Below are 10,655 nucleotides of genomic sequence, written 5' to 3'. Positions count from 1 at the left end.
AATCATAAAATAGTCATGGGGATGTAAAGTAAAGCATAGGGAATATAGTCAAAAATATCGCAATAGCTACATATTGTGCCAGGTGGGTACTAGACTTATCTGAGGGATAGCTTTGTAAATTATATAAATGTGCAGTCTTTATGCTGTATACCTAAAACTAATATAAAATAATATTCAATGTGAACTGTAATTGAAAAATAAAAATTAAAGAACAAAAAGAGAATCACGGTCTATTGTCCAGTGTCTTGAATCTGGTTGGTTTTGTGACTTGCTTTGGCCAGTAGAATGCAACAAAAACAACATTTGTGAATTCTGAATCTGAGTCACAAGAAGCTTTGTGTTCTGCTCTTGCTCTTGAAATCCTGCAATCCTCATATGAGTAAGTATGGACTAGTCTGTTGGTGTATAAGTGATCACTAGAGAGAAACCCCATTTGCCCCAGCTCTTTCAGAGCAATACATTAGAAACCACAGACCACAGATTTGTAAGTGAACTTAACATAGACCAGCTGACATAAGCTGAAACCCTAAAGAACCACTCAGCTGAACCCAGCACAAATTTTTCTCCTGAATAACTATGTGCTAAATGTTTGTTGTATTAAGCTACTAAATTTTGAATTGGTTTGTTACACAGCAAATGTTAACTGCTGTAGAATTGTTTCCTTTTGCTAGATTACTCTCTCCTTCAAGCCCTCTTTCCCTCCAGTTAACCTTCAGAATTCAACTCTAATGACCATTCAATTCCAATATTTCCCTATTACAACTTTCAGGAGGATATTCTATTTTGAGCTACTTGTCTAATATTGTACCAATATCTGTGTATAGGAATGAGACCCTCTGGCTAGGTCTGTATCATGTTGAACTATACATGGAGCTAGGGATACTCATATACCATGAGACGAACAGAAATCACATGGAATAAAGTAAGAGTTTATTTATAAACAAAATTTATTTATATGAACTAATAAACAAATATGGGGTAATCTTTATAGTGAATGGGAGATTCAAACTAATCTAGGTTGTGAAAAGCAATCATTTCTACAATCTATGTATTTCCCTTACTTGTGTGTGTATGTCAGTCTGGGCATATTTTTATGTATCACGTTAGGGTACCTATCTGCCTCTTTCTTCACATAAACGTATCAGTTCGTACAGTTAAGGACAATGTTATATTCATGTTGTACCCTCAGAAATTAATACAATGCCTGACACATTTTAAGAAATCAGATATTTGAAAAATTTATAAATGAATGAATGTATCATTAACTTTGCTTACATGTATTTTTATCTTCACAACCTAGCAAATTATTTATTATTTTGGATATGAAAAAAGATTTATTGAAGTTCAGTAAATATTGAAAGTAAAAATCATCTGAAGAATCTTTCTTAAAAGCACAATGTTCACTACTTATAAAAACGGATGTGGGAAAGAATATACCACAGGCAAGATGCCTGGCAATGTGATTGTCAAAGATCTCCACAGGTGAATATATGCAACTCCTGGAGCTTTCTCTGCCCCCATTCCTAACCATGCATTAAATGATAAATTTGACAATAGAGATTATCATATTAATCTTATTAGAGTAGTTATAAATTAAACATAATAAAAAGGCAAAGTTCCTAGCCCATGCACTAAACAAAAGTGATAAAAATACTATCCCCACTCTTATTTCTTTAAAATTGCCTTGTAAACCACACTTAGAATAGAAAGTAGAAATAGTTTACAGTCTGAATTATTTCTGTTAAAAATGGGCTAGATTGAACAAAATCCTTCAATTTCACTGATTATCTTTCCCAACTATTGAACATAATCACTGAACAATTCTTGAAACACTCTGGGACTAATTGGTAGCTGAAATGACTAATTCATAAATTCTTGAGAAGATGGACTATGCATTGCCAATTTATATAGTTCTTTCAAACTTAAAATCTCCATGTCCAATAGTTCAGTTGCACTGATGAAGATAACTATATTTTTAAATAAAACTAAATTCTTGGTGTTTGTTTTTATTTTCAGAATAATGAGATATTTAAAGCATCTTGTGGGAGTCAGTTTTACTCCAATGCATTTTTAATTTAAATTCCCTGAACCGCATGTGTTAATAATACAAGCATTTTTTTCCAACATCTTATACAATTTTCAAACATAAAGAAAAAAAATCAAAAGAATTATACATGAACACTCATGTACTACTACCTATATTTTTCAATTAACATTTTGGATAGTTGCTTTGTGATATATCTATTCTATCCATTCCTCTATCTGTTCATTGATCCATCTTTTTCTTTGATGATTTTTAAAGTAAATTGCAAACTCTGGTACACTAAACTCTTCAGCATGCGTATCGTTAATGAATGTGACTTCTTTTAAAATTTTTCATATTGTGTGTGTTCACTACATGATGAAACACATTTCTTTTCCCGAAGGAGTTAAACTTTTTCTAGACATAGGCCTATGAATTTTCTAGTCTCTCTGGCTGAAAAACCCATTTTTTTATTCTCATTTACCTATAAAATTGCAACGTATCCTCCAAATGTCAGCTCAAATTTAGTTTTTTAGATATCTTCTCTATGTCCTAAATCTAAACTAAATGTATCCTATTATTCTCTCTTAGGACACCCTGTTGTTTTCAACATTGTATTTATTATTTGTTAGTTATTTGTTTCATGTAGGATTCCCTCAGAAAACTATACATTTAAGAGTCCTACACTACATACTAAGCACCTAGCACAATGTCAAGCACATTGTTCCTGAAATATATCAGTCAGATAACTGCATGCAAAATTACAAAAATTGTAAAAGATGTACATACATTGAAGGGGTATGTGAACATGGGAAGATAGTATTCTTGTTGAGCAGAAAACCTTAGTTCTCCTCACTTTCTCAGGAGACAGATGTATGTGTGTATGTGTAAATGAGTCCAAGATATTTTCTTTGTTTGTTATTTACCATTTTATAATAGGGCCATGCTCTCCTCTCCTTTCACCTCATATCTCCCAGCGTCTTCCCACAGCTCCTCAAAATGTGAGTACATTTCTGGAATTGTCTCTGAATCTTTATAACAGGGGTGTCCAAACTGTGGCCCACAGGCCAACTGCGGCCCATGATCCATTGTTAATTGGCCCACAGCAAATTTTAAAAATATGTTTAGTTTACTTAAATAAACCAGGTGAGGCAATACGTACTTCACCTCGAGTGAGTGGCCCAGCTGTTTGTGTATTTTACCGCATATGGCCCTTGGTGAAAACCGTTGGAAAAAGTTTGAACACTCCTGCTTTATACGATCATTGAGGAGACAAATAACAAAGCAAGTAAAATAATCTCAAACATGGAAAAACAAAACAAACAAAAACGTTTCCTTGGGCTGCTTCTCTTATGAAGCATGTCTACCCAAAAGGTCCTCAACAGTGTTAATGTCTCAAAACAAAAAGATAAAAAAAACAACAACCCTACTTTTGGAAAATAAAATGTTGCGTTTTTGCTGGCAGGGTATTTAATTACTTTCCAAGTATTAATTTCAATAAGTATACAAGAGGAAAAACGCAAGGACAGTTCACACCAGAGCCCAGTGAAGGAAGTGTCTGTGGAGTCTGGCTGCTCTGTGGGACGCAAGAGAAGCTATCACCAGGTAGCTGCTGTCTGTCACCATGGGTAAAGGAGACCCTAACAAACCCAGAGGCAAGATGTCCTCCTATGCCTTCCTTATGCATACTTGCTGCAAAGTGCACAAGAAGAAACACCCGCTTTTCCTTCAATTCTACGGAATTCTCCAAGAATTGTTCAGAGAGATGGCAGACTATATCTATCTGCAAGGGAAAAGTCAAAGTTCGAAGATGTGGCAACAAATGACAAAGTTCACTATGGCAGGGAGATGAAAAATTATGTTCTTTCCAAAGGTAGTAAGACAGGAAAGAAAAAAGATCCTAATACTTGTAAAAGGCCTCCAGCTGCCTTCTTCTGTTTTTGTCTGAACTTCGCCCAAAGATAAAGAGTGAACACCCTAGTTTATCCATTGGGGATCCTGCAAAAATTTGGGTTCAACATGGTCTCAACAGTCAGCCAAAGATAAACAACCACATGTACAGGAAACAGCTAAGCTGAAGGAGACGTTGAAGAGGATATTGCCGCATACCATGCCAAGCGCAAAAATGAAGAAAGAAAGAAGGGCCCTGGCAGGCCATTAAGCTCAAAGAAGAAGAATGAAGCAGAAGATGAGGAGGGGGAGAAAGCAGAGGAAGACAATGATGAGGAGGAAATGGGTGAAGATGAAGAATAAATTATCCTGCAACAATGTGTGTAGAGAGTTCATGTGTGCTTTGGCAATTGTTTTGTTAAGAATGTGAATGCAAGCACAGCTCAATCTGAGCTTCTGTAGAAAAACTGTTAAGCTGATTAACACTGTACAGATTTTTGAATAACCGATAAGATTCGTTGTAGAGAAAATGCTTTTTAAAAATGCAGGTGGTAGCTTTTCCAGGGGCTACTACAAAAAGTTAGATTTTAAGCCTTCTGTTGTTAAATGTTTCTAAATATTTAATGGTTTCGTTAATTTCTTGACTTGCATATGGTAGCACAGCACACACACAGGAATTCGTATCAATTGTAAATTTGGGGTTTTTTAGAATGTTGTATTTTCTTTAAAAAAAAAACTGTAATAAAATTATGTATATTAAAAAAAGAGAGAGAAAAAACCAAGGAAGTCTAATTCAAAGCCCCACCATAAAAACATACACAGCAGTCTTTGATACTGAAGAAGGAGGCCTCTAATATGTTGGCATGGTGGTTTCCAATATTTTCCAAACAGTTCCCATTAATTGAAATTTCGGTGGAAGAAGGATAAACACTCGGGAAAAGTGAAATACTGTATTTCTTGAATATTCAGAATATAGATTAGCATTTTACAAGCTTGAGAAATTCTATTATAAAGGAATCATTTTATCAATTCTAACATTTCCCAAACTTTTTGACCAAATAATTCTGAGCTATTTTTCTTAGCTTTTAATAGACAATGATATTATCTCATGTTAATAGCTCATAATTCCATGAAATAATTTGGAACATGCTGTGCTTAAGTTTTAACCTATTTATGTGCAGATTATTAATCTTAGAATAATGATACATTTACATAATCATAAAAAGACGTAAACTCATTTTTTTGTAAAAGCATGTTCTCAGTACAAGGTCAATGGGCTTACCAGGGTTTTAGTTCTTGTGTACCCTAGTAGAAGTTGGCATTGTTATTTAGGATATTAATACTCTGGTGGTTTGGCAGAAATTTCGTGTTGCAGGCCTATATTTTTCTTCTCCCCCCGCTATCTATTTTGCATCACTACCTTATAGTGAAGTTATATTGTGAAACATCTCTGTCACTTAGAAATTCATCATCAGGAAGATCTTATTTCTGACAGAAAAAATATACTTCATTTTAAAATATTATAATTCAAATTTCTTAAAGCATACAACCTTTGCTGTCGCTAAGACTATTCCAGGACTGTATTTTTTTCATCTGGCAGATTTCTACAAGAGTATCTTTTTTCCTTTCACTCTCCAATCTACATGTGATATTTTAGGTAACATAAGAAGTTCCAAATACTAAAAGGTCAGTTTATGAGATAAAAGCAATGTTGTTGTTGTTGTTTTTAATCTTACTTTGGTTCTATTATTAATAATTTTCTGGCAATATTTTCTGACAAATATGGCATACATTTTTCAAGCAGGTGTTACAAATTTATGTCCCAAAATTGAAACAATTTTAGGGGACATATATTAAAAATGTCTAATAAAGCAATGCAAAATATATTTAGGGCATTTTGTTTGGGAAGTGTCATGCAAGGAATTGAAACCATGATAGTTTTTAATAAAATGTGAATAATTCTAAAACTGTCATTATTGAAAATTACCAGTATTATTTTACACCATTCACTACCTCAGTGATATACAGCTTGTCAAAAGTTCTCCGTTTAGATTAAAATTGCTTGCATATCAATTGAAGAACTTTAAAGAAATTAGGATAAATGCATCGTATGATATAAAAGAACAAATTGTCTTTTTTTAGATTCAAGATATTTTTATTCTTTATCTTACCATAAAATCTTATTTAAATAATGAATATTTTAAAAAAGATGATATAACCTAGCACTTGGGTTCGAACTCTACAGGAAAATTGTTAGATGGTTAGCAAGAACTTAGGAAGGTCCCTCATGTGGCTCAAAGAGGCCAGAATCTTTCTTGAAGGGAGCCAGCCATAATCGAATGGTAATGAGTGCCCTGTTTTATAAAGAAGGCATTGGAAGCTTCTAGTATATGTCAATTAATGTAAGTTTGAATGTGATTCTCTCCTTTTAACTCTGAATTAGACTTTTACTTCCAGTAAGAGGAGACCAAATCACCTACTGAGAAAATTTTGAAACCTAAGTATGTATCTTTTTGAAGGTATTGGAGAACAAGAAAGTATTAATGATGTATTGGAAAGAAATCTTTGGAAAGGCAGCAACTTAGTTTTAATTGATCTTGGTCCCTCATAAGTGATTAAGGTTATCCCTGATTCTAGGTATCTATAAGCAACAAATATATATCCTTTCTGGAGGAAGACATTGTGCTTGCCAGCAATTTTTTTTAATCACAATTTTGTATTTATAATGCCTGGCAAACAAGCAAACAAAACAAGTCAAACACAGTAACATGAAGAGTCAAGATCATACGAGTGAATGATAGAAGCAAAATCAACAGAAACAGATACACAGGTATTGTCCTACTAATTAATCAATTTTGTTGGGCTTTTCACAAGAATCAACATTGGGTTATTTTGTTCCTTTCAATATTATATTGCTTTTTTATCTTATTAATCTGTTTTTTATTTCCTTTTTTTCAAAAAAAATATGTTTCATTTACTATAAATTCTATGGTCCAGAGAAGTATTGGAGATAATCAGGCAGAGTTTTTAATATAACTATAAATAACTCTTCAATGAGAAAAGAGACAAAAGAATTTAGCAGAGAACTAAATTAAAAATAGTAATGATAATAAGCAAATGGATCTTAGAGCTAAAATTTAAAATCCCCAAACTAAGAATTCAGTGTACCACTTAGCTGTAGATTAGAGAAAAACTGAAGAGAGAATTATTGAAAGGGAAAGTAGACAAAATAAAAGAACAGAAGTTTAGGAAGAAAGGCTGAGAGACATAAAATAAACAAAAAGAAGATTTACAAAAGTATAATTGAAGCCCCAGAAAAAAAGGAGATATGGAACAAAAGCTATATGTATATTGATAGGGACTTGGAACTTTACAAATGGCAAACACATTAGACTGTACATTGAAGATTTTTTAGGAATTCCAAATAAAAAGAGAGGGACTCTTTCTAAACATGTCTTAGTAAAACTACTGAAAGCCAAATAGAGCCATGCACTACCAAAAGTCAAAATGTGTTATTATGCCACTTTATCATTGTGGGCGCATTAGAGAGTGTAGTTACACAAACCTAGATGATATAGCCTACTGCACACCTTTGCTACATGGTATATAGCCTATTGCTCCTAGGCTTCAAGCCTCGACAACAGGTTACTGTACAAAACACCATGAGATTACATCAAGCACAGGAAGCATCAAGAGTTGTGGTAAACAGGAGATGTATGAGGCTGTTGCCTGCATAACGCAACGTACTTTGCAGCAAACTTATTTTTTAATATGTAAGTAGAAAGAGTACCCTCTAAAATTGTGGTTTAAAGTGTAGCATAGTAAATACATAAACAAGTATAATGTACTGTACATAATTGTATGTGATATACTTTTATACAACTGGCAGCACAGTAGGTTTGTGTACTCCAGCATCACCACAAACGCATGAGTAGTGGGTAATGTATAGTGCTACAACCTTATGATGGTTATAACATCACTAGACAATAGAGATTTTCAGCTCCATTATAATCTTATGGGACCACCGTTGTATATGTGATCCAGTATTAACCTAAATATCATTGTTCAGCAAATGACTGTAGAAGAGAAAATCGTAAACGTAATAAGAAAAAATAAACACTGATTTTTCTTCCAAGAAGCAAAAATGACAGCTAAATTTTCTAGAGAAACAATAGAAGTCAGAAAATTGTTTCTTTAACTTGCTGAAAGAATACAGTTAGGATATAGGATACCTAACTGGAATCCCATATCCAGTCAATAAATCCATTAGGAGGGAAAGTGAAATAAAAACAAGCTCAGGAAAACAAAACTAAGAGAATTCATTACTTTTAGATTAGCACAAAATAAAATTAAAATTGAGGTTCTCTTGGCAAGGGCAAAATGATCTCAGATGGAAGATAAACTTAAATGAATATTAAATGTAAAAATTAATATTTATTGATATACACAACCAAAATCCTATGTAATTTTGAAGGTAGAATAAATATAGTTATCATTTACAAAATAATTATGTGCTAATCCATCAAGAATTTCTCAACAAAAAGCAAAGGATGGAATCCACAACTGGCTTTCTCTGATTATAACATATTGAAAGCATAAATTAATTAAAAAAATGAAAATTCTCATGTTTAAAATCAAGAAATAACTAACTAAATAACTTAAAGATCTAAATAACGTATAAGCATCTGATCACAAACTTTAGGAAACATAGTAAGCTAAACACAAATAAATTAAAAGAAATGAAATAAAAATCAGAAATCAATTAAATAGAAAATCAATATATATTTAAAGGAACAACAGGGTTGGTTCTTTGAAAAATCCAATAAAATTGATTAACTGCTGGCAAGAAAAATCCATAAAAAGAGAGATGAACAAAATAATTAATATTGTAAGTAAAAAAGGGACATGATATATTTTTCAGAGGTTTATAAGAATCATAAAGATAATAAAAGTATCATAAGCAATTCTATTCCAATAAGTTTGATTATTAAATAAAATGGACAAATTCTTAGAAAAATAAAGTGCACACACACACATGCACACAAGGAAAAAAAAAGGAAACCTGAGTTTTCTTATAACTAGGGAAAAACTGAATCTTTAATCAAATTCTTTTCATTTAAAAAAATCCTGACCTGGATGGCTGCCTACAACAGAGAATTCCACTAATAGTTAAGGAAGAAATTACACACACTCTTTAGGATTAAAAAAGGAATGTATTCTCAAACTTACTTTGAATGTCAAGTATATCACTGATATCAAACACCTAACAAGACTATTAAGAGAATGGAAAATTATAAGTTCTTGACACTTGCAAACATAAGTGCAAAAACCCTTTAAATTTCAACAAAATTAATCTGGATTATATGAAAATGATATGTGACATACGAGCTAAATCTTTTCAAGTAATTTACGAAAGTTAGTATGTCCAAACATCAATCAATGCAATCTATATTAACATAATGTAGGAGAAAATATTTTTAAAATATTTAGAATAACCAATTTTCCCCTTGTTTTGCATAAAATAATATAACATAAAGGATATTTAATTGACCAAAATGATTGTCTTCTTGCCATTGAGCCTATGGAAAATTTCCATTCATAGCATAACCAAAAGTTTCTCTCTACCCATCCTTCTTGCATAGGGCTACCAGTTGTGATTTTTCATTCGCCAAATACAAGTCAAGTATATCCTATGGATTTTTCAATCGCCAAATACAAATCAAGTATATCCAAGGATTCTGGTCCTTTCCCTTTAAAAACCTACAGTCTTAAAAGGAAACGTGAAAATATAAAAATAACAGTACTGATAGCAAATGAGAAGTCCAATTAGAAGAGAACAGAAAAAGGAAGAAGTATGTTTAGAAAAAAATTAAAAATTTCCTCTAGTGAAGGGATGAGTAAGAATATGTTAAGGACTCCACGTTTAACATCTATTTACTGTTTATTTACAGATTTTGTTCTCTTCAGTGGAAGTGGGAACAAGATGGTCTTAACTATTCGTGTAAATTTATAATATGTCTTCCCTTTGATCTACTCTAATAATTTAGTTTCTCTCAGATAAATACTAGAATGCTCCACTAGACACAAGATGTGTGTTTCCGAAATTTTATTTATAAAACATGGATTCATTACATTATAATTTAAATGTTTCAAAATGTTCTCAGTGTTTTCGGATCTTTTGATATCCACTTGGGGACCATTATCAGTAGGGAAGAGGGAAGTACTGTGTTGGCAGTTTCCCCACTGCTCACTTCACACAACAGACCTACTCAACTTTAACCTCTGACATATTCAATAGTTTTCATAACATTTCATTTTCATTTTGGATAAAGTTTCTCTGTCAAAAAAAATAAAGGAAAAGAAAATCACAGAACTCCATTAATTTGCCACTTAAAGGAGATGTAATGCATATCACAGTTATGCAGAAAATTGACACGTTGTACTCAGTGTGCTTTTTCCTGTTTCAAATGCAGTACCACTTAAATTCCAGTACTTGGAATTCTACTTTACCTTCCCAATATTACTGATATCTGTCAGTATTCTCCCATTCTCAGAACACACTCGTATACATTTCACTTATTCATTCAACAGTGTTGTTTATTCCTACTGTGTGTCAGGTACAAACGATACATAGGCTGGGAACAATAGATATCTTTCCTATCTTTTAACTTTCTTTTTGTTTGTTTCTTAAATTTTTATTAAATTTATTGGGGTGACATTTGTTAATAAAATTATATAGATT

General features: G+C 32.4%; 1 pseudogene across 1 annotated transcript; it reads left to right on the top strand.

Annotated features, from left to right (window-relative positions):
- Positions 1-3,647: 3,647 nt before the first annotated feature.
- On the top strand, positions 3,648-4,276 carry LOC308500764 (high mobility group protein B2-like; annotated as a pseudogene). Its single transcript has one exon. The product of its transcript is annotated as a high mobility group protein B2-like (transcript).
- Positions 4,277-10,655: the final 6,379 nt, after the last annotated feature.

The sequence above is a fragment of the Rhinolophus hipposideros genome (assembly GCF_964194185.1).
Source record: "Rhinolophus hipposideros genome assembly, chromosome: 8".
Taxonomy (NCBI): Eukaryota; Metazoa; Chordata; class Mammalia; order Chiroptera; family Rhinolophidae; genus Rhinolophus; species Rhinolophus hipposideros.
The sequence above is the reverse complement of the archived record's forward strand: the minus strand, read 5'-3'. Positions and strand labels throughout refer to the sequence as shown.